Below are 22360 nucleotides of genomic sequence, written 5' to 3'. Positions count from 1 at the left end.
TTTGCATTTTTTGGCATTGAAGTTGAGTTGCCAGGACCTAGACCAGCGCTCCAGTAGTAGTAGGTTGTGCATCATGTTGTCGGGCATTGAATCTATGTCCGTTGTGCTTTAGCCCACTACATTGCCCAGTTTGGTGTCATCGGCGAATAATGTCATTTTACCTCGCAGCCCTTCTGCTAAGTCTCTTATAAAGATGTTGAAAAGGATCAGGCCCAGGACCGAGCCCTGCGGCACCCCACTGATCACCTCCGTCATTTAGATACCAATTTAGTGCAGAGGAGGAAAAGCTGCTGTGTGCAGCTGAAACCTGTGCTGAGTAATCTTGAAAATACAATATTTTCCTCTTCTCACACTGGAACAATTTTCACTGGAAAATGCTTTGTGCAAATAATCAAAAAATCTGAGAATTACCACTCCTGGTCGATCAGATTGCTCATGTATCAGTCCCACGTAGTGTGCCCGTTCAACACACAGAGGAAAAGCACCTAAGTTAAACTCTAACGATCGTACCAGCCAATTTTCCAAGAAGGTTGGGAGATCTTTATCTCTCAAGGAGTCTGGTAAGCTCACTAAGCACAGATTGTTTCTCTGTGCTCTGTTTTCTTGGTCATCTGCTCTTTCTTCCAAGACTTTTATCCTTTCTAGCAATTGGGTCTTTTCATCCACTAGGCCTTGAATTTCATCTTCTAAATTACCTACCCTGTTGAAGCTCATGCATGTCAGTGGTGAAAGTGGCAATTTTTGATACACAATGTCTAACTTTGTTATCAATTGCAGTTGTTTCCCCATCGTGTGTTCCAATGCCAATTGCACCTGCGTGCTCGATTTTAAGAATAAATGGGACATCCACGTGGGATCCCTACGAGGGTCAAGTTAAAGAACTAGGTCACTAGCACTCAGACTCAATGGGGTGGGTCAATAGAGTGGGCAGACTTGATGGGTTGTGGCCCTTTTCTGCCATCATCTTTCTATGTTATCTCAGCTGTCCATGCCGAGCGCGGCATCAGTGAAGGTGCTTGCCTATCCAGCATCTTGGATTCCAACACTCTGCTCTTTTCTTTCTCCTTTTTGGTGATTTTTGGAGCCATCTAAGATCTATCTTGCTGGGTTAGTACCTAAGACCTCTTTATATCGCCAGTCCAGGACAACTGATTCATTGTGAGGTCTTAATTAGCTGATTATTTACTGATATCGGGAGCAGTGAGAGTTGCTGCCTCACTTCTCCATGCGCCCACCTCAGAGTAAGATGGCACATTTATATGGTGATTTTAACAGTTTACCCTTGTGTAGTAACAGCCTGTTGATCTTCTGAAACGCTGGGTATCTCTTGGCCAAGAACAAAGTGTGCAAGCAACCTGGCTTCATGTGTGTGAAAAGGGACTACTGTATCAGAGAGACCTGTGTTTTTAGTAATGCTGCTTCCTCATCTGTGGTTCTGTATAGCAACCAGATTCGTATATCCACATGACTTGACTTTCTTATATTAAATTATGTTTATGTATCTTTTCACCAGATGATCTAACGTTACATATTGGAAATTGAAAACTGAGCTTCGCAGTTGGCTAATAGTTAGCTGATAACTTGGTAGTTAGGGTGGGGGAGTTGCACAGATGTGATGACATGATACATTTTATCATTCTAGAGGGGAGATTTTTTAAATGCCTGGATATCTTCAGAGAATAGTACAATTCAACAGGTGTGCTTGCTAAGCTCTCTAGCTGCCGGTTCACTTGACAAACCTGAATACTCCTGAAACATATAAATGACCGAGGTGGAGTCTTGCAAGATATCATGTTCATTTCTATAATTTAGGTTTTAGCACTTGAAGGACTCTAGCTACTGAGCATTAAGTCTTCATAAATATCAACAGAAACAACAGTAGAAAAAGCTTATCATAGTCACATGCAATATATCAAAACCATTGATGAGACAGTTTCTCATTTACCTCTTTTGCAATAGTTGGTTTACACTATCTTATCAAAAGAATTCTCTTACATTGCAATGGCCAGTCAGCCGCAGCTAACTCTGAAAGTACCTCTTTTTTTTTTTTTACCTCACACCATTTGGGATGTGCCTAAGTCTTTAGACAGGTTCATTCAGTAATGGTTTGCATTCGCTGGATGAAAGGAGTCATGTAATGCCCTAATGTGTAATATTGAATGCAAAGGAAGTTACTATAGGAAATGGATAAGTAAATTAGGAAACATGGATTTTCCCCTCCTCCTACATTGGTCCTCTTTTCATAAAATTGTGCAAAAGAATCCAGAAAACTAATTACATGAATGAATTTGATCAACCATCACACAAAAACTACAAGTATTTTCCATTTTCTACCATTTAAAGCCCAAACTCTGAAGTGCCCTGCTGTGTTTGAGAGAGCAGCCCAGAACTGTTTTGGCCAGCAGGTTTCTCATTAGAAGAAGCACATGGCACCAGGCTATTTTCACTCTGATCTTCTCCTTTAGTAGCGATTGCCTACACCAAGGGACTCGTTTTCAAAAGAGAAAAACATCCCCAAAATGGCACAAAGTGCATTTGGACATTTTCTTTGCTAAAATGCCCAAATTGCTATTTTCAAAAATACATTTTTAGACAGTTTTCTATGTTGTTTGTCAAGTGCATCTAAATCTCAAGGGGACGTGTCTATGAAGTAGTCATTTTTGAAAGAAAAAAAAAAGAAAAGATGTTTTTCTGGTTTGACAATGGTCATTTTCTCTACTGGATTTTTGGATGTTTTTCCTAAAACGTTTAAACTTGGATTTAAAGGGCAAATTGAAAATGGCCCTCATTGTATTTCATGCATTAGAGTCACTAAAAAATGTCCCAAGCTGCCTGCTGGCCCATGAAAGGTTTTGTGCAGAAGAGAAATGACAATGGTCATTATTTTAGAAAAAAAGCCACATGTAAACAGTGGCTTTTACATATGTATATGGTACATATGTGTACTGACTTCATAAAGCTAGTATTTACATGTAAAGATCCATACCACACAGAGATTAAGAGGGTAGACTAACATCAACACATGTATTTCCCATTTTCAAAGATAATTTTTCCCATACTTTAAAATTATCAGCTGAAAAGCTGAAGAGAATCATTATTCTTAATCTCCCATTGTTTATTTCTACTTCCAAGATGAAGCCATGTTAACTGCAGTCTCACCACCTACATGTGAAGTTTGTAAAAAAGGACAGATATACATAGGAATGGCACCACTTTTTCAGGTAAGTGCCATTATCTCCATGTGGAAGCTACTAGTTTGTGCTGTTCATGTTTCCAACATGTATGTAAGTTGGCTGCTTCCAATGCACATGCTAGAAAATGCACATGCACTCTTGCAAGTATTTTAGAAAATATATAGGTACAAAACCACCACTTAAATAAGGCTGAAAGTTGACTCACAGAAGAAAAGCCTCAGGTTTTTTTCGGTAGAGCTTACAGCTCAGACCACCGCCCACCTCATTGGCAAAAACTTCCATTAAGAACGACTAAATGCCACTAAGCTGAAGGACTGAGATTTTTATAGTCAACTTTGTCACTGTGTTTGAATATAAAGCAGCCTTCTGTCTTGCTGCCGACGTTTCACAGACTAAGCCATTTCATCAGGGCTGTTCAGACTTCCTGGTTTGTATAAACAGCTCTGTTAAAATAATTATGTAATACGTATATAGTGCCTATAGTTTAATGTTTTCTTCTTACCAACAAGTGTTTCTTAAACATTTAATCATTGGGTTGTTGTCTTCACGGTCTCTCTAGCATCCTACTTATTGCCTCAGTGTTTCAGCTTTTAAATGAGAGAGTAACCAATCATCTCCCGTCGTGTCATTTGACAGGGAGAAAAAACACAGGCCTTTCTTTATTGGATGGCCAGCTCAGTCATCACAAACCTGGGCTATCCTCTTCTCTACTTCCTATGTTCAGTGCACAGCTGAACAAGTTATTCCCAGCTAGCCAAGGGGCAAAAGAGACTTCTTAGGAAGAACATTTCCATACGATCCTCATTTTCTATTCTGTAACTCTTTGTTACTTATTTCTTTATGCTTCTGCGTATGCTTGTTTCCAGTTGTAATACTGATTTGCATGTGACTTTGCTTGTGTGAAATACCTCCTATGATTGAAGTCTGTTGTATTAGTTCCAGAACGTTGTGTCTCTTTCATAATGAAAGAACCCACTAAAGGAAGCCTTCATGGATGGACCCAGTAAGAGGCTTGCCTTCCTATGATTTGTATATATTCTTTTCCTTTCATGCCCATCCCAAGCCACTGTCAGAAGGAAGTTGTCCTTCTCTGTAACTCATATATTCAAGATTAAAATATGTAAGTGCTTAGGGCTCTTTTTATAAACTATTTTCTTAAACCTTCTCTCAGCACAACTGAGAAAGTCAGCAATCTCCCTTGCGTCTACTGTATTGCTCAATTTTAGCCATAAGGCTCATATGTGGGCATGTTTTTGATCTTGGTACTTTTCATGGTGGACTCAGTAAATACATTCTTTTAAATAAACAGAATAGTGAAACTACTTTTGTTCTCTTACATTGGCCCAAATATTTAAGTGTGTTCAGAGGGTTTTCACTATTTTCTTTAAATTATTTGTAGAAATGTATGATGTTTTAGATTTTATTTGCATAAGGGAATACAATTCTGTAGTATATGACCTAAAGATTTCCTAGTTTTCTCTATAATAACCTAAAATATATATTTTAAAAATAATGTTTTAAAAGAATAGGTTGCTTTAATTGCCCTCAATAGGATCCCTTTTCAATGGAAATTGAAAATGTATTGTTAAAAATAATTTACCTTTAGCTTACAGATGTGATTTGAACCTGCTTCCTTGCTTGTTTGATGTAATGTTTTTTTCTGTTTGATAGATTGCAGAGGATAACTGTTGATCAGATGCCTCTTTTGTATTTCTTTATGCTTGCTATCTTTTTTTATATTAAGTATTCTACTTTGTTTCAAATAAGTTACCCTAGAGTAAGCCTTGTTCCTTTGGATACCAACTTTGTACATTGTGGAGGGGAAGGTCCAGTTACTTATGCTTTTCTTCATGTCTGTAATACCTCACAAATTATGCATGTGTGAGAAAGGGTACTATGTAATTTTTTTACATTAATTTATAATCTGGTTCGTTATAGATTCTCAAGGTTGATCACCACAAGCCACAAGCAATGTCTGTTGAACCTTCACGTGCAGAAGTGAAGCACCAAAAGGCTCAATTAGGCAACTCTTAACATTTTATTCTTAATGGGTAGGAGTTGAAATGGCTTGGCCTATGAATATTATCAGCCATCTAATTCTTATCAAAATGGACAAGAAAGCATTAGGGGAAAATCTATTTTGTTTATTGTGAGGGGTGAGTCCAAACCCAAAGGGAAATAACTGGCTCTCTTTTCTTGTCTTTGCACAATTTTTTGCCAGTAAATTTCTGGAAAACTGATTTTGTTAATGAGTGCAAGTGCATACTTCTTGAGTCTTGTCTTGAAAATGAAACAGCAAGTTGTGATATTCTCATTTGTGTAGAACCCTGCACCTTTCAGCAGTCTTTATTTACAAAAGAATATGGAAGCTTGCTCTGAGGACTTATCTCTACATCAGGGCTGCCCAAGTCTGGTCCTCGAGATCTACTGGCAGGCCAGGTTTTCAGGAAATCCACAATGAATATGCATGAGAGAGAGTTTTGCATACCAAGAAGGCAGTGCAGGCAAATCTCTCACATGCATATTCATTGTAGATATCCTGAAAACCTGGCCTGCCAGTAGCTCTCGAGGACCGGACTTGGGCAGCCCTGCTCTACATTATTAGTGTTCAACTATGAATGCTGCTTTTATTTTCCCTTTCACTTCTCATCCATTTGACGGCCCATCTAAAACTACTTTTGGAAGGTCAAGAAAGGGGGGTTCTTGACATTACTGAGACACTTATTTTTGTGTGCACCCATGCCATTGCTTTCTATTTTGTCAGTAGGAGTAGCTGGATAGTAGAGGTGTACACAGGGATATAATCTAGTTCCCATCCCCACCAGTCCCTAATCAATTCCTTTTCCATCCCTACCCCAAACCCCTCATATTGTTAACGTCTCTTCACCATTCCCACAGTTTTCTATTTTCATCCCCAATCTGCACTTAAAATCTTATAAATTCAAGCAAAACATAAAAAGCATGCTATAACTTATTAAAATTTAAGACAATAGACATTACTTTGGTAAATAGACTAAAAAAAAATATCCTTGATATTTAAGGAAACAGTAATTATATGTCCATAATGTTCTCACAGTCCATCATTTCAAACTATGTAATGATAATAAAACATAGAGCCAGAGCTCAGTTTTATTCTATGTTCCTTGATTGTTAATTCTGATACAGAAAAAAACACATTCCGATGATATGCTGGTGGCAGCAGTTCCAAGTAGGGAATAGACAACACACGTCAGTTTTAGGTCCTCTCTGCTGCCAATAGGTAGTGAGAGATGAACAGAATTGCTTGTTGGAGCTCAATATGTATGCATCTACTTTGCCAATCACTGATGCTGTTCCTGGATCTTGAATAAGGCTCCAAAAAAATTGGTCTCTCGTTTTGGACGTTTTGTTGGTGGTTTGGCAATTGGCTACATCTGGCCTACAGCTTGATTTGCTGTCAGTGATTGCAGTCCGTTTACAGCTCTGTTCCACCCTTCAACAGTCATTAGGTCTAAACAACCCTTCAGCCTTGGATACAGCTATGTTGCTGCCAAGTGAGTCTCTACTGTAACTGTAAAATAGCAATCTGGATGATGTGCACTTTAAGGATGCTATCACATGGATGTCTAAGCCTGTCAGGTGCCCTTTCGACTGATATTTATTGGGTAATGTTATAATGACTTCTGCCAACAAGATGTTATCAATTGCGCACAATTTGGTCAGGAACTGCTTGTTCAGTGGCAACTGCATACAGCTCCTCAATATTCTCTGCCACAGATTTCAGTCAGAATACTGTTCTACTGACTTGACATGCAGTGTTGGAATCTTTTCTCCAGTGAACAGTAGACTGAGTGTAACAACCTCCTTCCACTGTTGGATTGTTGAATTGACTTCAGTTTTTTAAGCTGGAGTCCATGAGAGAGTTCCAGATTGAGATTATGATTTACGCAACCTACTCAGACCTCATCTTGAAATGCTACTTTCAGATTAGCTGCATTATTATTCACATAGATGAGATTAGCTCAGTAGAGATTTTACCCTGCTAAAATGCTCGAAACAAACTGAAGGCTATTCTCAGCAGGTTTTTTTTTTTGTTGTTGTTTAAGCAGCGCTCTCCCTCATCGCCAAAATTACTGAATGCATGCACTAGTTTGCATGTACCAGTTTTCATCAAAGTAATGCAGTGTAACTGTGGTATAACATAGAAAGCGGAACACTTTTTTGTTGGGGGGGGCCTGCAATGTCTGCCCCAGACCCCACCCCCATAAAAGTACTAATTATAATACCATTTTTTCTATTCATTTTTATATATACACACAATATAATCTTATTAACAATACAAAATGGTTAACCACAAAATTAAACTACGCAAAGCATACTGTATGTTTCTCAACATTCATTCCTACCAGAACACCTGGCCTTGATCACACATGCAGAACACAGATAACCCCTATGCAAATACAGGACAAACTAAAAATACATACATCAGTCTTTAGCATTCAACTTTCTACTCAAAATCTACTTTTCCATGCCTTCCCTTCCCCTCTATCCATGTGTACCATCTCTTCCCTCTTTCTTCTCCCCTACCCCCCATCTATCCATAAGATGCATTTCTTCTTATCTCTTCCCTGTTGCCTATTGCTGTGCACAATCTCCTCCCTCTCCCATGGTCAGACATCTGTCTTCCTCCTCCCCCCTCATATGGTCTGGCATCTTTCTCCTCTCCTTCCCATAGCCTGGAATCTCTCTCCTCTGCCATGGTCTGGTATATCTCTCTCCTTCCCTCCCTTTTCCCAAGGTCTAACATCCATCTCCTCTCCTTTCTGCGGTCTGGCATCTCTCACTCCCCTCCTTCCCTTCCATTCTGTGGTGTGGCATCTCTCTCTCCTTCATAAGAACATAAGAATAGCCTTACTGGGTCAGACCAATGGTCCATCAAGCCCAGTAGCCCGTTCTCACGGTGGCCAATCCAGGTCACTAGTACCAGGCCAAAAGCCAAGGTGTATCAATATTCCATGCTACTGATACAGGGCAAGCAGTGGCTTCCCCCATATCTTTCTCAATAACAGACTATGAACTTTTCCTCCAGGAACTTGTCCAAACCTTTCTTAAAATCAGCTATGCTCTGTTCTTACCACATCCTCTGGCAATGCGTTCCAGAGCTTAACTATTCTCTTGAGTGAAAAAAAATTTCCTCCAATTGGTTTTAAAAGTATTTCCCTGTAATTTTTGACGGGAAAAAAAAAATTTGATCCACTTGTACCCATTCTATTCCACTCAGGATTTTGTAGATTTCAATCATATCTCCCCTCAGCCGTCTTTTTTCCAAGCTGAAGAGCTCTAACCGTTTTAGTCTTTCCCTTCAATGGGTCATCTCTCCTCCCTCCCTCCTCTCCACCACTATCATGTCCAACGATTCTCCCTCTTTCTTCCTTTCCCCATATACATCATCTCTCGTTCCCTCTCCTGCCACACACCTATGTCCACAATTCTCCATTCCTTTTCCCTCCCACCAGCAGCATTTATTTTTCTCCCTTCCCACTACTCTACCAGTGCAGCATCTCTTCCTTCTTTCCTAACCCCCCCCCAGCCCGTGGATTTGTTCTTCCCAACCCTCTCCCAGTACATGCAGTATCTGTCTTTCCCAACCCCTTACCCCCTGCACCCAGCCTCTCCCTGCCAGGCTCTGCACCCAGCCTCCTCCATTCCCTGTCAGGCCCTGCACCCAGCCCTCTTCCCTCCCTCCTGTCAGGCTCTTCACTCAGCCCCTTTCCTGCCTTGTCAGACTTTGCACCCAGCTCCCTTCCCTCCCAACTCGTCAGGCTTCAACCAGCCCCCTTCCTTCCTTCCTTGTCAGACTCTGCACCCAGCTCCCTTCCCTCCCAACCTATCAGACTCTGCACCTAGTCCTCCTCTCTCCCTCCCAAGCTCTGCAGTGGACCCTGCCCCATTCTTCTACCTGCTCCCTGTCAGTGGCAGCTGATTTTTTCTTCTGCTGAGCAGCAACCAGCAGGAGCACGCTTGAATTCTCACGATTCACGGGAGCCAGTCAAAGAAACCGCTGAGCGCCGAGCAGGCAGCATCAAAGCATGCTCCTGCTTGTTGCCGCTCAGCAGCAGAAGAAATCAGCTGCCACCGACTGGGTTAGCAGCAGGCAAGAGCATGGAAAGCTTGCTCCTGCCTGCTGCTCCCCTGGACCACCAGGGATCAAATTTTTGGGGAGGCCATGCCCCCCCCCCCCAATGTATAATGATCATATATCTTAATTTCAGTCCAGAAATCAATAGTAATAGCAAAGCTTCGGATGGCTTCCAGTTTCTGACAGAGAGTTCCTCTCTTTTTCTACAACACTTCATAGGTGACAAGAAACTATTATTTGACAAGGTAGTATGTTGTTCACGTACATTTTGCCATGTTTGGGGTCAATAAACTTTCATGCTAAATCCTTGGAGCTGTCATTCTGACTTCCTTGGTACACATTCTTACACTGGAATCTGCAAGTTAATCCTCGAGTTTGTTGGTCAGACGGCAGAATGGCACTGTCTGAAAACCCAGGAAAATAGATCAATTTCTGATTTGTCACAGTATACAGACTAGAATATATGCTTAAAATAAAGATTAATGGCAATACATCATTTACTAGTCACAAATGTAAATTCTTATGCAGCATATGTAAACATTAATATTAAGTTACAATAATACAAAAATTTTATTCTGTGTAAAGTATCTCTAGCTAAAAAGTTAGGTTTGTAAAGGTTATTTTTTAATAATATACATTACGATCCCTGGTTCCATGTGACTTCTATTTCAGGGTTGAATGACACTTTGCTCAGTGTTCTTAATGTCCATTTACCAAAATGAACTGCTCTCACAGACTGCTGTTCCATTATTCAATTCATATGTTGCAGGACTACTTTTTTTTTTTGCTGAATAAGAGACTGAAGCTTACTTTACTCCATTTATTTTACTTGCTAGAATATACTTATAACTTCAACTGCAGGCTAGAAAAGGAAATGGTAAATAAATTAACCATTTCTCTTTCATTATCTACTTCCCCCACCTATGATCTCTAGTACATTTCACAAAAATAAACACAGAATCCTGGAAAAACTAGACAATTATCAAGCCTATGCTGTATTCCGACTCCTCCCACATCATTATTATGTGATTTTTGACTAAGAAACACTACCAGGCAAGATTAAATAGGAATGGAATTACCGGTATGCATGGAGCACATAAAAAGAGAAATGCAAATAGGAAAACAACACTGGAGTCTCACTGTTCAACATCATTTATAGCAAGAGCTTTCACCATTAGGGTCCTTTTCTGTTTGGTTTTTGTTACTTGATCATGGCACATCTGATGCATTCTATAATCTCTAGCCACATAGTTCTCACCTTTCTTATTTTTCCATAATTTTCAGGAATACTACCAAGCTTATTACTTTGCATTTTTTCTCCAGCATATTCTTCTCTCCCTTCCACCCATGTGGTTTCTATCATCTTACTTCTTCCCCCCCCCCAACTAGTCTTCAGCATATCCTCTTCCCCATGTGGGCTCACTCCTTCCTTCCCCCTCTTCTACAAAGTGTTTTCTTACCTCCTGCAGGCAGCAACACTAAAGTCCACCTAAGAGAAGAGGAATCATGAGTGGTGAGAAAGCAGTGGGCCTTGAGCATGTACAAATGCTCAAGGTTCCTAAACCCACCAACCATGATCACAGAAACAGAAGGAAAAAAACCACTGCTACATTAAATCGAGACACTGATTTCTACTTCTGTGGTGCTACTGTTTAATTTGTTTTTGCTATCATGGTATTTCTATCATACTTTTTATAATTTCCATCCTTTGTCTGCACTACTGTGGCTTCCTGTGGATTTCCTGTTCTCCCAATCTCTACTAGATAGGTACAAAAAGAGAAAGAAGAATGGGAGCTTCTGAAAGGCTTCCTGATATCAATGAGAAACTCTAGAACTTGTGCAAGGGGTAGGATTCACTTTGATGAAAAAGGCTATCTTATTGAACCCTCTCACATGTGTCCTGATTCAGCCAGACAATCACTGCACTCAATAATACAGTCATACACATGTGCCTGCTAAGTTACATTCAAACCAGTTGGCTGATGAAATGCCTACGCGTGTGTAAGGCATACAGTATACAACCCAATACAGTATTTCTCTTTGGACTAAGTCTGTCAATGTGAAGAAACCCAGATACAGTTCATGCATGTCACTACCACCCTGTAAGTCATAGAAACATGATGGCAGATAAAGGCCAAATGGTCCATCTTGACCATCCTGTAATTTTCTGCTGTTATTTTCTAATGATTAAATGGCCCTTTTACTAAAGCTTAGCACACACTAATGTCCGTTTGCATGTGCTAAGTGCTGTGGCCCATAAGTATAAAATACAATGTGCAGCATCTAGCGTGCAAAGCTTTAATAAAAGGGCCCCCATGCCAACTAAGTTCCTGTCTACTAAATGGAATTGTCATTTTGCCATACCATAGTTCAGTGGCACCTTGTGATAGATAAAATCATGGACTGGACCTTCTGAAAAGAGCCATAAGACAAGGGAAATATGAAAAGTCCTCAAACATGCCTACAGCTTTTTATCAAATATAGTCGGGGCTGGATAAATTCCTCTTATATCTTCAATACTCCTTGATTTTATAGGAAATCAAGGAGTATTGAAGATATAAGAGGAATTTATCCAGCCCTGACTATATTTGATTATTATACTGAACATACGGTGACTGGAAGAGCATACACTGTTGCCATAGATTGTTATACAGCTTTTTATAGCACATTTCTTTATCTTGCAGTGTTTAACACCTTCTTTATAAACTACTTGATAAGAAAAAGCTTAAATATACTTATCAAAAAGTGCCTTAAAATGATGGGTTACTGTGTATAAAAGTGAGCAATTTTGCTAATGTATACTGGTTTCCCTTCCCTCAGATACTGATATAACCTTGCAAGCAGCTTGTTAGGGTCACTCTAGAACTCTGTCAAAAAGGCCAGATTGAGGTGGCACTGGTTTTACAGCCCTTGATGCATGAAGACATCAAGGGGTGTAAAACCAAGCTCTTCAGACATGGATCTGTATAGTAGGATGGGGGTTAACGCAAAAATTTATTATAGGCCTTAAAATTCTAATTGGCTGTAAAAATCATGACACATATGCATAGGAGAGTAACGGCCCCTTTTACAAAGCTGCAGTAATGATGCTGCCACAATAAATGCACCAAAACCCATAGGAATTGAATGAGCTTTGGTGCATTTACTACAGCAGCATTGCTACCACGGCTTTGTAAAAGAGGCCCTTTGTGGTCAGTAATGAGAAACTGATTGGAAACAACTTCATGATTGCCTCAGAAGTGAACAAAACTCCTCTCTTCTCCAAATCAGAGTTCTCCTAACTGGCAATTTGCTCATAATTCAACTAAAAAAAAAACCCAAACATATGGAAAAAATTGAACCACAGAACTATGAAATCTCCTTTTACACTATCCATGATAAACATGAAGCCCTATCACTAGTCTTTTAAGGACTTACAGAAAAACATTTTAGTTTATGATAAGTCTATTTTTGTTTATGTGCTGGGGAGGAAGGTATTACATTACTTTTGGAAAGCAGAGCATACAGTGCATCATGTCTTGCATAATTATTATTAATTGCTTTTATCATTAAAATATATTTAAGCAAATGTTTTCAGAAACTCACCTATTGCTTTGTATGTACAAAAAATGAGTGACTATTTAAATTTTGTTTTTTTTTTTTGAAGGGGTGGAAAGCCATATTGCTGTGAAGCAGACAGTCAAAATTATGTACAGGATCTTGTACAGTGAGGCTTCTTTGTTATGTAAAATATATATATTTTTAAACAGTATTTTTTCTTGTTCCTTTATTTTAATATTTGAGTGTGCTCTTGTTTACATGTGTCATGATGTTTTCGGAGACCAACAAAAGCATATTTGAACAGGACTGTCTTCAGTTGAAGTTGACTGAAATCTCAAATATGTACCTAAAAAAATGACAGCAGATCTGGATTGTAAGGCCAATTGAAGAGGCTTAACTTATTTAAGTGTTTACTTTCATATCTTTTTATAAAAGGATCCTCTGATTTTTCTGTTAATGGTTTAGCTTCTACTGTATTTCTTTTTGAAGAAGCATTTCTTTTGCTCAGCACACCATGCTTTCTTCATTAAAGGATTTAACAATAAAAGGGAGAAAATTAGTAGAAAACAAATGAATTATTGCAGGGATATTTGATGACACATCCATATATAGGAGCTAGCTTTTCAGAAGAGCTTGGATGTGCTACATCCAACACAAATTATCCCTCCTTGGCCAAAATAAAGGCATTTGCTCAATATTAAGGGTGCTCAGACACCTCATAGCATTGGCACCTATCCATACATACAAAAGAACTATTTTATACTAGACACCATTCATCCTCTAGTCTAAGTCCTTACATGACAGGTTGAAAACTGATTAGCAGCAAATTAAACTAGAGAAATTTTTTACAACAGATAAATTTGGGTATGGCTTTATAGTTTCCAATTAAATGAATTTTTCCTGTTTTTAAAATAAAAGTGAATTATAAAGGATGAAACACATCATATCATATATTGCTATTCTTAAAAGAATGGATTCAAACTATGCAGCCAACCAAGGAAGGCAAGGTTCACCTATGCTCCTAGTCACTGTTCCTGACCTTCCCTCAGAAAAACCAAAACTAATAGCCAGAACAGAAAGCCGCCAGCCCACGTTTAAGATAGAGCGCCCTCAGGGCAGGCCCTGCACATAGTTTTTGAGTGCCTCCAGAATATCACAGGTCGTGGTTCCAGAATCTGCCATAATACAGACCCTTGCTGGAAATTGGACTGTAAAACAGACTCCCTTGTAGCGCAGCGCCACACAGTACATAGGAACATAAGAAGTTGCCTCCGCTGAGGCAGACCCTAGGTCCATCCTGCTCAGCGGTCCGCTCCCGCGGCGGCCCATCAGGCCCATTTCCTGAGCAATGGTCTATACCTATCTATACCCCTCAATCCCTTTTTCTTCTAGGAATCTATCCAAACCTTCTTTGAAACCATTTAATGTTTTCTTGTCTACAACAGCCTCTGGAAGCGCGTTCCACGTATCCACCACCCTCTGAGTGAAAAAGAACTTCCTAGCGTTTGTTCTAAACCTGTCCCCTTTCAATTTCTCCGAGTGCCCCCTTGTACTTGTGGCGCCCCTTAATTTGAAAAATCTGTCCCTGTCTACTTTTTCTATGCCCTTCAGGATCTTGAAGGTTTCTATCATGTCTCCTCTAAGTCTTCGCTTCTCCAGGGAGAAAAGTCCCAACTGCTTCAATCTTTCGGTATATGGAAGTTTTTCCATTCCCTTTATCAGTCTAGTTGCTCTTCTTTGTACTCCCTCAAGTACCGCCATGTCTTTCTTGAGGTACGGCGACCAGTACTGGACGCAGTACTCCAGGTGCGCCAAAGCTCTGTGATGTGTAGTGACCTCAACTGAATAATCTTTGAAGAGTAGCACTTTGCTGCCCTGATAGTTGAAAGACCCTTTTTTTCTGTACAGAGTCATCAATTGCTCCTTATCAGCGAAATTCAGATTTTGGGCCATTACTGGGCAAGACCATTGCTCTTCATCTCTGTGAGGAACTAGGCAATGTACCCACTCCACTTTAACACACATGCCAGATAGGGCCAGGCCCACAGCCTCCGGGAACCATTTTTCTACCACCGACCACAGGTCTGAGTCTTTAATGGATTCCGCCATCCCTACAATGTGAACATTATTTCAACTCCTCTTTTCCTGGTTCTCGATCCGGGCATGCAGCATTTTACACTGCTCTGAGGTCACATACCTGTGCCTCCACTGAGGTTGTCCTTTCCTCGTGCTGCAATATACGCTGTCTATAGCCACCATTGTGGCCATGTTAAGTCGATAAAAGTTCATTCTTCGCAGGCCAATAGAAACGCAGTCAATCTCATGCTAGACAGTCACTTGTGATTCAGGCAGCTCTCCATTGGATAGGCTCAATATAAGCAGGTACCAGATCCATGTTGTCCAAACAACCCAGCAGAACAGAGGCCTGATGCCAACTCTGAAGCTAGAGAGAAAAACACAGTACAGGCAAGAAAGGCTATAGCAGAATCTAGCTCAAGAAATATTGGAACTCCTGCAGAAAGCTACGCCGGAACAGACCACAGGGAGGCAACCTGAGAGTGGGGCATCGCAAAGCAGGAGGATAAACCAATATCATGCAGACAAGCTTGTTGGGCTGATCTGGAGGCTGCATTTCCTGTAGCTGAGACCAAACGTGTACTGCTATGAGGGGCACCAGAGGACACCCAAGACTGGAAAATTCTCAGGACAGGTTACTGGGTCCTGCCGGTGAAAAAGTGAACAGAAAGAGAAATGGAAAGGAACTGAGGGATAATGGGACTGCCAGGTATATATTAAGTGCATTGCTCAGATCCAATAACGCTATTCCGATGTTCGAATAGCAAAGGAAACCATAGCTTCCATTCTTCTGCACCTGATGCTGAGATGCAGGACTAAGTCGGAGCAGTAAACCAACTGAGAGAGTATAAAAACTGGCCCTCAGGGAATGCAGAGGGGAGGAGAGAACTCAGGGGCTAACTCAACAGGGAACAAGGAGTGGTGCAGACCTGACTTGGAGGGCTCTGTTGGAAGCACTACTATACTGCACCTTCTCCCCACAGATGTCCATTCTGATCAAGTCCAAGCCACTGGATATCAGAGGAGATCCTTGAAGCTGGCTGAGCCCCCCTGTTCAAATTTGCATGAAAACGTCAAGATCCTTAAAATACTAATGCTACCCATTATATAATTGCTGAGCTAGTAAATTAGGCCAGGAAACAAGAAAAACCGCACACCATAGACTAGGCTCTGAGCCAGAGAATTTTTTTTTTTTAATGGCCATTCTCAGATCCTAAAGGGAACCTGTCAGTAGCCAAACTGGAAACAAATTAACTCACAGCAAAGGAACTGAAGATTGCAACAGGAAAACCTAAACCATGATGCAAATAGAAAGAGGCCCATCATGGAGCAGCAATCCTGGATCCTATAAAAAGCATGGAGGCCCACCAAACACATCCTTAATGAGGGATCCAAAGCATCAGGCAGGGCCATCAGCGTGGGACAAACCACTGGAATGCCCCCCCAAAAAAACCCTACACCCGACGCTCCCCATCCCACCGGGGCCCTTGCGACAGGCAGGGCCTTACCTCCACTGATTCTGCACCCACCGAGAGATGTCGTCTTCCGCACTGTGACCACCGCTTATCGAGGACCAATGTTTAAAGTTAATTACGGCAGCCTGCACAGCGAACCTAGCAGGCTGCCATTGGCCTCCGCATCACGTCCCCTTTGCCATGGTCCTGCCCCTCCCCTGATGTCAGGGGCGGGGCCATGGCAGATGAAACATGCTAAGGAGACTGATGGCAGCCTGCTAAGTTTACTCTGCAAGCTGCCATAATTAACTTTAAAAGGTGAGACTAGGGGGAAATCCAGAGGACGCTAATGGGGAAGCATTTTACAGGTGAGATTAGGGGAGAATCCGGAGGACACTGAGGGGGAAGCCGAGGAAGACAGCCAGGTGCTCACCTAAATTAGCTGGGCGGAGCGCCTGGCTAAAAGATGCTAGGAAGAATACTGGGTTTAGATTAGAGTAGCATCAGGGAATACAAGGAGAAAGAGGAGAATTTGTGTATTCTACTAGGCTACTTGAATGAAAACGTTTCTGCAAACTAACAGTTTTTCAGTATTGTTGCATGTGCCACAGTCTGTAGTGTAAGCCAGCTGGTGGTAGCTACTTTTTCTGGAATCCATGTACAGACAAGGACTTTATTATCTACTAGTTTTTTAGCCTGTTACATTAGAGGGTGGTAGAATAAATGTGTAGACTTAGGCATTTCTTTCTTTCTGTCTTTCTTTCTTTCTTTCTGTCTCTCCCCCCTGTCCAGCAGTAGCCCTTCTCCCTTCCTTTTACCTCCCCCCTGTCCAGCACCACCCCTTCCCTGCTACCCCTGTCTAGTAGTACCCCTTTTCCCTTCCCTGCTCCCCCTGTCCAGCATCTGCTAGCCCAGGCAGCCTCGGGGTTTTTGATAGGCCTCGCATTATCGGAGTGGGTTGGCCTAGCAAATGCCCCGCGGCTGCATGATGAAACTGTGGCTGCTGCTGGTCCGGGGGTGAGAAGAGGCGTCCCGGCAGCGTAGTCAGAAAATCAGCTGACGTCGGAGATTGGGGCAGGAAATCAACTGAGGCAGGCATTGCGCTTGCGCAGCACGGAGTCATGGATCATGGTTGCACGGAGTTTGAAGTGCACATGCGTGCTAAAGGTTTTATTATAGCGGATAATCTGAATTTCATATAGAATGCACATGAAGACTGCAGCTTTAGTATTAAACAAATGCAAATCTGTCCTTAAAAAATGCAAGTCTGAACTGAATGAAAGAGCAATGTATGTCTGTGCTGTGGATTAATGGATCCAGATGTTGCATTTGTGTGACAATAAAATGAGGGTGTTCTTTTTCTCTGAAGTGTGCAACTACATGAATAATTCTAATACTTATGTTGCATTTCAATATCAAAGAGATTTGTAGGGATTTTTTAAATTTTAAATTGGCTTTTTAAGAGTGATGTTACTTCACCTGAAAAGCAAATCCAATCACAGAAGAGCATGAAAGCAATTTAATATCAAGATTAGAGAAAAAACAATGAAAATGTCAGTCCACAAAGACAACACATTCAGTGAAAAACAAGATCACTTTCCCAACATTCACCTGCAGAGATTTTGGCAAAATTCCTCTTTTTTTTGAAAACCCGGCACTAGAATTAGTCGGTCTATCCTTCATGAATTCTAGCTGAGCTGTAACTGTCCCAACACTAACCTTCTCTGGACCTGGTACAAATATACATGGAAACCCACACGGGCATTTTCAAAACAGTAAGATGTTAAAAAAAATGGCATAAATCGGTATTTGGACGTCCTAATTGCCAAGATGTTCAAGTGCCAATTTTTGAACTGTCATTCTGGATGTCTTGCAAAGCGTCCTAGCCGCTGTACATCCAAAACTAAGAGAAGGCGTGTTGGAGGCATATTTGGGTGAACTTTGGGTGTGCTTAGACTTGGATGTCTTGCGGTAATGAATAATCAAACCTTTCCAAAGACATCCTGGATGGAACTTAAGACACTTTTAAAACAGGTCTAGCTCAGAACGTCTAAGTGCAAAAAGGTACCCAAACTGACCAAATGACTACTGGAGGGATTATGTTATGACCTCCCACACTCCCCCAGTGGGTCACTAACCTCCTCCTACCCCACAAAGGAATGAATGAAACAGTACATACTTGTCTCTAGAACAGCATCACCTGGTATGGGAAAGCCTAGTAGAGCTGCACATAGAGTAACCTGGTGGGTGGGTTAGTGAACCATAGAGAGGAGGACCCAAGCCAATAAGCCACTCTAGCCACTATATTTTTGGTGGAAAGTGTGAGGCCATCAAAATCCAACTATACTGCTATATAGGTGCCACCTGCAGCCATAAGGGCTATTGGGGTGGCAGACAAGTGGGTATAGTAGGTTTTGGAGGTCTCAACATAAATAAGGGGTGTACGGCACCCTTTATGTGATGTCCACAACAGTGCGCCACTGCTCTGTTGGTATGTCTGTGTGGCCAGTTCATTACGTTGGCCCCTCCCACATCCAAATGGTCTGGATTAGAGAATGACATGGGGAAAATTTTGTCCCCGACCCTGCAGGAACTCAATTTCCCCACCCTGTCCCTGCAAGCTCTGCCTTAACTGCACAAGTCTTGAGCACTTAAAAATAATTTTATTCTTATATACAGTGGTGCCTCACACAACGAACTTAATCCGTTCCAGGAGCAAGTTTGTTATGTGAAACGTTCGTTGTGTGAAACGCGTTTTCCCATAAGAATACATGTAAAACAAAATAATTCGTTCTGCAGCCCTGTTTTCCCATAAGAATACATGTAAAACAAAATAATTCGTTCTGCAGCCCTACATTTCCCTCCCTCCACCTCACCTTATATGCAGAGTTTGCCAGCTTTCTTTTTCACCCAGCCGCACGCTTTCAAAAAGCTGTGCACGCGCAGCTGCTGAAGTTGATCAATGTTCTCCTCTCCTGCAACTTCCGGTTTCCGGTTGCGTCAGAGGAGAAGATTGAACAACAGAGCATGCGCGCATGTGCTGCTCTTTGAAAGTGTGTGGCTGGCCGAAAAAGAAAGCCGGAAAACTCGGCATCTAAGGTAAGGTGGAGGGAGATGATGGAACACTGCATTCAGACAGGAGGGTGCTGCTGTTCCCGGCTCACATTAGGAAGCGGCGAGAGTAGTTCCGCCCCCCCCCGGGCCCCTCGGGCGACTTCGTTGTGTGAAACGAAGTTCGTTATAGGGAGCAAGACAAAAGTTCGTTATGCGCAGCGTTCGCTGTACGAGGCGTCCGTTATGCGAGGCACCACTGTACTGCCAAAGTCATAATAGTTCGAGGCGGTTTACAACAAGAGGTGCTGGACAATCAGAGAAATAGTCACAATATAGAGTCGTCAGATACATGCATACAGAATAGAAGAAGTAAAAACTATAGAATTTTTAGGTTAAAAATCAACTGAACAATTTCGTTTTTACTGATTTTCTAAAACTAAAATAGGATGAGGAATGCATGATAATGTTTTTAAAGTGTGATTTTAAAGTGTTTGAGGCTTGTGCAGATGAGGACAGAGCTTGCAGGAATGGGGCAGGGACAGGAAAAGAACTCATTGGGATGGGATGGAAAAGTGAGTTCCTGAGGGAATGAGGAAAAATTTGTCCTTGTGTCATTCTCTAGTCCGAATTTGGACATTTTGAACTTGGACAATTCTGTGGTCGAAAATGGAAAATAAAGTTGGACATCCTGATGGCCAAAACGTTTAATAGACGATTAAAAAAAAAAATTGGATATCTAGTGGTTTTTTCAAGGTTTTGAAAATGGCCATTTTCCACTTCCGACTTTAGACGTCTTGCGGGAAACATCCAAAGTCAGACTTGGACGTTCTATTGAAAATGTCTCTTAGTATCTCTTGTGTGCACATGATATTTAAAAAAGATATTATTTTGCTCTACTGTTAACACTGTTAAACATATACAGACTTGGAAGCTATAATTCTCGGCTTTCTTTTTTTTTTTTTAAGCTAGCAATACTTTTTACAGAATTGTAACCAGGCCATACAAATCATATTTTACTTGCACATACAATTTTCATTTACTGCCATCGTGTGGTGAAATGATTTAAGAATGCCTGACCTTCAACAAAGTCTTCCACACTGAGCACTTCTTAAAGTTTCCTGGTTCTGTACTTCCTGAAATGGACATAATTTTCTCCAAATAAACTGAAAAGTAGACAATACTTTTCAAAATCTCCTCAAAGATCCGTTTCAGACTCAATGTAATGACTTACTAGTTATCTGGGTAAAACTGGAGGCTGATGTTTGCCCTCCTCCTACGCTAGTAAAAAACATACAGGAGTTTCCTTTTGAAATTCCTGCATGGTGTATGTTTTGTAGCCAGTCCTGGAATTTGTGCAAAGTTTCTATTTGAAAATTCATTTGAAGTTCATACTGTACATTGAAAAAAATTGTCCATTTTATGCTTAAATGTCACTAAAAATACTGTAGAGTGGAACTTAGCACTGATTCCTGAAGTACCACTACTTTTTCCTTGGAACGAGGGAGAAAGATTCCTCATTACATATTTTTTACATTTTAAAAAAGATAAATAGCAGTCTTTGAGACAAAGAGAACATACAACCGACAGCACAATTACTTACCGTAACAGGTGTTATCCAGGGATAGCAGGCAGATATTATCACTGATGGGTGATGTCACTGACGGAGCCCCAGTACGGACCACTTTAAAAAGTGCATTGCCACTTTAACAATTCAAAAAGTTCACAATAGCCTAAACTGCACATGCGTGAGTGCCTTCCCGCCTGATGAGGACGCGCGGTCCTTCAGTTAAAATACGCCAGCTAAGAAGCCAACCCGGGTAGGTGGGTGGGTTGTGAGAATATCTGCCTGCTGTCCCTGGATAACATCTATTACGGTAAGTAACTGTGCTTTATCCCGGGACAAGCAGGCAGCATTTTCTCACTGATGGGTGACCTCCAAGCTAACAGAGATGGGATGGTGGGAGTGTTGGCCAAAGAAAATATAATTTGAAATACAGAGTGGCTGAAGTGCCCATCCTGTCTGGAGAAAGAATCCAGATAATAGTGAGAAGTGAAGGTATGAACTGAGGACCAGGTGGCAGCTTTACAGAGGTCCTTAATGGTGTAGATCTAAGGAAAGCAACAAAAAGCTGCCAGAGCTCGAACTCTGTAGGCTGTGATACGACTGTCTCATGCCAGGCCAGACTGAGCATAGCAGAACAAGATGTAGACAGCCAGCCAGGTGTAAAATATTCTCTTGAATAAGGATGACCTAACTTTTGTGAATAAAAAGAAAAGTTAGAGAAAAGTTCGCTGAGGCTTTGTCCGGTCAAAGTAGCAGTCCAAAGTATACAAAGCAGTTTCTCCAGTAGGAGAATGAGGTGTAGAAAGACACACAGGCAGAACAAGTGACTGGATGAAAAGAAAAGTGACAACTTTTAGAATAAACTTTGGATGGGTATGAAGAGCCTTCTTGGCATGATGAAAAACTGCAAAGGATGAATCTGCTACTAATACAGGTAACTCACTGACCCTCCTGGTCGAGGTGAGAGCAATAAGTAAACACACTTGCCAGGCAAGAAACTAAAGGTGAACTGCCAAAAAATGGCTTCAACAAACTGGAAAGAACTACAGTAAGGTCCCAAACGACAAGAAGGGACTAGAGAAGTGGTTTCACAGGGGAAAAAACCCTATCATAATCCTGGAAACCAAGTGAAAAGGCTACAATAGGGCCCAAACGACAGGAGAAAACATGAGGTGTGGTTACACATTAAAAACCCGTCATGAATCTGGAAACCAGAGAAGCAGTAAAAGGTTGACCCTCGACTGACAAAGGGAAAAAATGCAATAGCACTGGAAAGAAGTCCGAGAGATATAGGCTCGAGACTAAGAGCAACAAAAGTAGAAGAATGCATGAGCAATTCCACTATGTAGGAATGTAGAAC

General features: G+C 41.2%; 1 protein-coding gene across 1 annotated transcript in view; it reads left to right on the top strand.

The window, feature by feature from the left end:
- Positions 1-13063, top strand: part of KLF16 (Kruppel like factor 16) — a 73324-nt gene extending 60261 nt beyond the window's left edge. Inside the window, exon 3 of the mRNA XM_033955194.1 lies at positions 12959-13063. The gene's annotated coding sequence lies outside the window, so the exon portion shown is untranslated. The remainder of the gene's footprint in view (positions 1-12958) is intronic.
- The last annotated feature ends 9297 nt before the right edge of the window (positions 13064-22360 follow it).

This window comes from Geotrypetes seraphini, chromosome 8 (assembly GCF_902459505.1).
Source record: "Geotrypetes seraphini chromosome 8, aGeoSer1.1, whole genome shotgun sequence".
In the NCBI taxonomy this organism is placed as follows: Eukaryota; Metazoa; Chordata; class Amphibia; order Gymnophiona; family Dermophiidae; genus Geotrypetes; species Geotrypetes seraphini.
Note: the sequence above shows the minus strand (reverse complement) of the source record. Positions and strands in the feature narration are given on the sequence as shown.